A 7,817-nucleotide genomic window follows, 5' to 3' on the forward strand; every position below is an offset into this window, starting at 1 on the left:
CCACAAAAAAGATACAAACAAATTTACTTCTCCATTATTCTGTTGGTACAATTTTTGCAACAAACAAATATACTTCTCTTAACGTCCAAAACTAATAGATTGTTTACAAATGAGAAACAAGTAAAATGAAATGGTATAATCTAGAAGCATGAAACTAAAAAAAATATTTACACTAATACAAATTCATTTTGCATGAGCAATGCACTGATGAATATCCAACAACTTAATCTCATTGAAAAATTTTGACCAACAGAATTGAGGATGAGGTTTGTTTGCGTCTTTTTTTGTGGGTCGGATTAGATTACGAGATGTTTAATTTTTAAAAAATGGACCATTTAACGTAGATTTGAGCTTTTCTGTTAAGGAAGGGTGCAGTAAAAAAATTCTTAACATTAGGATAAATTTAGCCCCAAAGTATGACAATGAAGGTAAATTTGATCTAAAATTATGACAAAAAATATATTTAGCCAATTTTCTAAAGTTAGAGGGGGGGGGGGGGGAATTAACCTGAGAAAATTGAAGGAAAGATGTCTTTTAAGTCTTGAATGAAAGATTGGTGACATTGACCAACTTAAAGGGTCAAACATCATTAGAAAACTTGATTAAGTTAATTGTGAACTTGATTAATATTTTTAAAACTTTCTAATCTTTTCAAAAATACAAATCAACCCAACTCACACCCCTCTTCAATCCAAATCAACCATTCTCTCCTCTCCCTCGACAGTTTCTCTCAACTCTCTCCTAACCAACAGTTCTGCAAAATTTCTCCCTTCAACCCCCAATGACTTCTACCTCCAGTGATAAATAGTTGGGCTTCGAGTTCCCCTTTTTTCTCCCTTCAACCCCCGACGACTTCTATCTCTGGCGATAAATAGTTGGGCTTTGAGTTCCCCTCTTCAATTCAAATCAACCTGTCTCTCATCCCTTTCTCGACAACTTCTCTAAACTCTCTCCCAACCAACTGTTCTATAAATTTCTCATTTCAATCCTCAGTGAATTCAACATCCGACTATAAATAGTTGGGCTTTGAGTTCCTTTTCGACTTCAACCTTCAATCGACGTGATAGCCTTGCTCTCCGGCCACAACAACTTCGAATTCTTTATCGTTTCTTTTCTTCTTTCACAGGTAAAAATTTATGGCCTTTTTAGTTTTGAAGAAAATGAGGAACTTGAGCCAACTTCTCTTATAGTATTGGTTAACAATTTCAATATTGGTAAAAATTTGAATAAAATCTTAATTTTTGGTGTTTCTTCTCTTCTCTCCTCTTTTCGAAGTGAATTATGATATTTTATTGTTTGTTGTATTTTTTTGAAGTTTAATTTTTACTGTTTGTGTTTATAAAAATAAAACAATAATTTGGGTTGATTTGTTCTGTTCTTGTTTTTGGTAAAAATGGTGAAATTGTTATTTTTTTACTGAACAAAATCGTGCTACTATTTTTTGTTTCCTCCAATAGATTACCCATCTGATGCAACATATTAACCATCTGATGCAATATATTTATCATATGATGCAACAGATCAATCATCTGATGCACCAAAGGAACCATCAGATTACAATTCTTATGTAATAGATTAATCATATAATGCAATAGATTAACTATCTGATGCAACAGATTAACCATATGTTGCAACAGATTAAGCATCGGATAAAAAATTTGATGCAACTAATTAACCATCTGATGCAATGGAAGAACCATTAGATTAATGATTCGATGCAATAGATGAACCTCCTGTTGGATAAAATCTTATCAACTCTTCCAACAGGAAATGTCCAAGACTTGATTTTTCCAATTGATCATTCATCTGTCCCAATAGACGATCCTATATTGGAAAAAATCTAAACAATATTGACCGTTGATAACTGTTCCAACAAATCACTCATGTGTTGCAACAGATGTGTGACCTATTGCACATACCATTCATCTTTCTTAATAGATGAGTGATATGTTTTGTTTTGTCGGAACAGATTACTCAGCTGTTGCTGCAGGTGAGTTAACTTCTCTGACAAATCACTCATATGTTGCAACAGATATGTGATTTGTTGCACAAACCACTCATTTTTATCAACAGATGAGTGATATATTTTGTATTATCGCAACATATTACTCAGCCATTGCTATGGGTTATTTAACCGTTCCAACAGATCACTCATATATTACAACAGATGATGTCACAACAGATGTGTTGCACAGACCATTTATCTTTCTCAATAGATGAGTGATATATTTTGTATTTTCGTAATAGATTACTCAGTCGTTGCTACAGGTTATTTAACTATTCCAACAGATCACTCACATGTTGCAATAGATGATGTTGCAATAGATGTGTGATCTACTGCATAGACCATTCATTTTTCTTAATAGATGAGTGATTTATTTTATATTATCGCAACAGATTCCTCATCCGTTGTAATAGGTTATTTAACTATCCCAACGGATCACTCATATATCGCAATAATGTGTGCTCTGTTGCACATACCATTCATCTATCTTAAAAGATGGGTGATATTTTTTTATATTATTGCAACAGATTACTCATCCGTTGCAATAAGTTGGTTATATGCTCAAACAGATATACTACCTGGTGTAACAGATCGGTGATCAGTTGCAACTATTATTTTACTGTTTTACTTATTTCTGTTATCCCTTTTTAACGATGCATTAATCAACTATAATATATTTTTTTATGTTCATGTTAGTTTTAGATAATATGGTTCCCAAAAGAACAGAAACCGAATCAAGTCTAATTAAAGAAACAAGTGAAGCAGCTAGGCTACATCCACCACTATATGAGCTTGATTTACAGGTGTTATCTCAATCGGGAGCAGAATATGATGAACACGGGGAGGAGGAATGTTTCAAAAGAGATTATGCAAATGCTAATAGCCCTTCCACTGAAGAGTTGGTCAAAGCCTTTAGCATTGATTATTATCCTGTGAGAATGCAGTGTGATGGTGCCGCAGATTTAACGGGTGATTTCGTGGTTAAGTCAGCCATGGGAAAATCTTTCGACGCCTTCAGAAAAATACTTCAAGAACAAAAATTGGATGCTTATTTCAGGGACAGCTACTTTGAAAAATATCTTGATTTGCCGGAGAACAACAATGTTCGTTTCCAAATGAAAATGGTAGATGAACTTCTCAAGTGTAGGTTTATGTATGAAAATAAAGATAAGATAGATAAGGTGTGGATAAATTACTGTGGCATGCCTGTTTGTTTTGGTTGGAAGGAGTTTGCCATAGTTACTGGACTAAAATGTTATCCTCCTTCTCAAGTTATACCTATTCTAACCCAAAAAAGCACCCCGCACACCCAAAAAAGGCAAAGAAAAGTCGTGTTATCGTGATGACCTGGTGTCCATTGTTTGTCCAAGCTTCAAAAACAAAAATTTGATAGAAGCGTTGAAAAGTAAAGGACTTTCAAAGAAGCACAAGCAGTAGTTGTGCTTGGTTTGGTTTGTACATAATATTCTTTGGGCAAGAGACTTTAACAACAACATAAGCCTCAGTTTAATAAATCTCTTCAAGGATCTTGAGGCGTTTAACAGCTATCCTTGGGGTTATGAAAGCTTCAAAATGATTGTCAAATATTTGTTAATTCCGTTAGCGCAAAAAACAGTCAACTTATATGGTTTCCCATGGGCTTTGATGGTAAATGTTTCTTTCTTCTATTATGATATCATTCATTTTTTTACTCAATAATGATTTTGATTTATTGGCGTTATTTTATAGGCTTGAGCGTTTGAAGCCATTCCTTATTTGAGACAACAAGTGAACTACTAGGAAGGAGTTTTCTGTCCAAGAATCTTAAGATGGTTGTCAGGCCGAAGCCATTCCTTATTTGAGACAACAAGTGAAATATAAAATTTCTTGATCTCTTCAACGTTTTGAAGTATGCAGTAAGTATAATTATAATTAATATCATTCTAATATATGTAATGATTTATGTTAGATTGTGCATCCGTCGCTAGTTCCGACCAATCGAGAGTTGAAGATGCCATTCTTTCTTACTTTACGGTCTGTGCAAACATTATCTGACCCTAAGGCCATCGGCAAAATAAAAATGGAATTACTTGGAGCAACAACCATTATAAGAAAAATAATTTTGGAGGGTGGGCTTGTTGTTGTTGATGGTCTTAGTGGTGATGGAGCTGTTGGTGGTGGTAGTGGTGCTGTTGTTGGTGCTAATGATACTCCTCTTACAGTATTTAAAGCAAACCATCATGAGTATGATCATACTGGTTATACAGATTTTTCCTCTCCTAGCAAATGTTCTGCATACAAATGTCAAGATTGTAGGGCGAAATATGATGTACTGATTAATGCTATTAATGCATTAACTGCCTCTATAAAGGAATTGACATCTAAGAGGGGTCTCATTCCATCAAAGAGAATTTTATTTCTATCCGCTCCATTAAGATTAGGGCTAAGAGGAGAAGGAGAGTGATTTCCAGGGCATTATCAAGCATCCAAAAAAAGCAAAATTACAACTCCTCTGTCTGTGTGTTGCACTGAGCAACGTACAATGTCCAAAGGAAAGCAGCACGAGCTAAAAAAGATGAATATATATGTCTTCCAATTGACAAAACGAACAGACACATATTTGTTTCAACAGATGACACATCTGCTGAAAATTATCAAACAGATATATACATTTGTTGCAACAGTTGACTAACTTATTGCACCAGATAAAGTATCTGTTGCGACATATGTCTCATTTATTTTAGCAAATCAAATAGCTCTTCGTACCACTTTTATTTGTACCAATAGAGGACCTATCTACTGCAACAGATGATTCATATATTACAATGGATGGTTCATCCATTGAAAATTATCATACAGGGTTTTCCTCATGTAGAAATTTGTCCCAACAGTTGATTCATTATTCCAACAGAAATATAATCTGTTTGGGACAATTTAAAATAGGAGAAAGACCTGTTTGATTTGCTAGAAGTGATTAGCATTGACCAATTCTGGATTTTCAGGTGGATGTAGAAGAAGATACCATTGAACAACATTGACAATATGCTACTCTTTTTATGAAAATACGGAGTAAAGATCCACAATGAGCAAAGACAAATTCCACGACGAGCAAAGTCGAATTCCATAACACCGAATGAAGAACAACTTGTCTATACTGAGTAGATCTTTATAGCTTGAGCCTGTCAAAGTAATCTTTGGCATCATACTTAAATAGTTTTTGATGTATTTGTTGAGATCTGTACCCCTAACAATTTTTTTACATTTCATTTATTCATTAACTTGTTTCAGCTAATTTCTGAAGGCTTCAATTTATTTTATTTTATCTATGAATTTTATTTACTCCTTAGATTTGAACTTATTAATTGAAAAGGAATACTAGATTCAAATATTATAATAGATAATGTATCTGTTGCAACAGACGACACATATATTGGAAAAATCAAACAGATTTAGATATATGTTGCAACAGGTAGGTAATCTATTGGAATTTATCAAACAGGTCTTTCCACTGTTGCAACAGATGGACTTAGATAGAAACATCGAGATAATACAACACATGACCAACCTATTGCAACAGATAAAATATATGTCAGAACAGGTAGAATAACTGTTACAACGGATGAAGAATCTGTTGCATTATAAAAATTCAACTTTCGTTGGACAAAAAAAATTGCCACTATGTGTAAAAAGGTTAAAGTGAATTGAAATAAAAAAGGCGAAACCCATAGACGGTGTTCATTTCAAAAACTTAAAATAAAATAGGCATCAAGTAGACAATGTTCATTTTAAACACGTAAAATAATATAGGCATCAAATGTGTCAGTCTGACTTATTTTGCTGACTTGCCGTCACTTGGCCCCCAACGGTCATTTCCTCCCACCCATTGTCTTATATATTCATCTTCCTTCTAAAATTTAACCCTAAATTCCCAAATCTTCTTCTTCATTGTCATCTTCTTTTATCTATCCAAATTCTTCAAATTATTTCTTTCATTTTTTCCAATTGAGCTTGATAATGTCGAGCGTATCTTCCACTATTTTTTGTGATAAAGATTTTCGATATTGTAAGTACGGTCATGAAGCTCTGTTAAAGATTTCTTGAACTCAACAAAATTCGGATCGTAGATTTTTCACTTGTAAGATTTCAAAGGTAATATTTTTTTATTTAATTAGTTGATTAATTATTGACTTATAATTGTTTTGTAATTGCGTTCTTTTTTTTTTTTATAGAAATTGAGTGGATACGATTACTTTGATTGGTATGAAGAACTACACCCTTCACAAGCAAATCGTGTAATCTAGGGTTTGTTGAACAAAGTCAAGGCTTTTGAAGAGAAATAAAATCGAGCAAGAAGATACTACCTTATTGTCGTTATTGCTACTAGTTTGGTGTTGGTGGGCACATAGATATTCATGCCTAATTACTAAAATTTTCATGGTGGTGTGTGTATTTGCTACTGGTTTGGTGTTGTCGAGCACGTGGATATTCAAGTGTAACTTTTGAAAAATATCAAAAAGATTTAAACATATGTTATAAAATTTAGGTCATCTATTGGAAATTATCAAACAGGTCTTTCCACTGTTGCAACATATTAGACTTAGATTATTAGATTATTCATAGAAATAATATCGGCGTAATGCAACAGATAAACTATCTGCCAGAATAGATTAAATATATTTTACAACAGATTGGAAATCTATTGCATTATAAAAAACTCAACTTTCATCAGAAAAAATTATTGCCACTGATGTACATGTAATAAAGTGAGGGGTGACTTGAAATTAAAAATTGCTATTTCACAAGCTTTTCTATATACACAGGCTTCAAGCGTCCAGTTAGTACCCCATAATCCCAGACCTCTTGCAGGTTTGCCATAACATTATCGCACAGAAAAGTCGTTGGCTTGACCATTTCTGTGCCAATCAGCAAACATTCAATGCGTGCAAGAGCGTGCGAGCCGCTTGCATTAGTGGCATCATCTTTTAGAAGGAACATTCCTTGTTTCGACCTTCAAAATCCCATGATTTCTTCATCAACACTTTCTTTGGCAAATGATTCATCAGTTTACTCTCCCTCAATAAGATGGGAAGCAACACCATTAGTGGCTCCACGAGGAGAAAAAGATCGAAATCATCAATGAGAGGTATACTGGAGTCATACACATTGATCTTTCCCTTCTCAAGTAGTATCTCAATAGACCGATAATGCATGTCGTTCACACTAATGACTGCAAGAATCCTCTTTGCCTCGGTCCAGCTCTTGCCATATGGATTTGGCCTCTCCTCTCTAACATATTTTATCATTTTTTCTTCATCTAAGATCAACGTAGGAAATAGGAAATCAAGTCCCATGCCATGGGATAACACATCCCCATTGAGTTGATTGTACCTATCCTTGAGCTTCTTGCAGAATTCGAGGTCCATTATCCTATCGGCAGTGTCATAAGATTCTCGGTACATTAATTGTCTTTTTCTCATGAGGTAGAGAATTATGTCAATATGCCGTGATATAAGAAGTCAATTTTTAAATAGGTTAGTAATTTTAAATATGCAACGGATGGTCCATCTGTTGCATAAGGTTCTCTGAATCAATAATCCAATACAACTTATGCAACAAATGGATAATAAGTTGTAACAGAACCACTACCAGTTGCACCAGTATACCCAGCTGTTGCAACAGATGTGAAATCTGTTTCGTAGCTTCTTCTTTATTGGGTAGATTAGAAGGGCTAGGTTAGGAAAATTAAACTTGCCTTGTCCTCGTACGGCATACGTATATCAGTCATAGTCTGGAAGTCTTGGGGGAAAAGGGAGGCCTGGGATAATCTGGTGCG

This window comes from Capsicum annuum, chromosome 1 (genome assembly GCF_002878395.1).
Source record: "Capsicum annuum cultivar UCD-10X-F1 chromosome 1, UCD10Xv1.1, whole genome shotgun sequence".
NCBI classification, from domain to species: domain Eukaryota; kingdom Viridiplantae; phylum Streptophyta; class Magnoliopsida; order Solanales; family Solanaceae; genus Capsicum; species Capsicum annuum.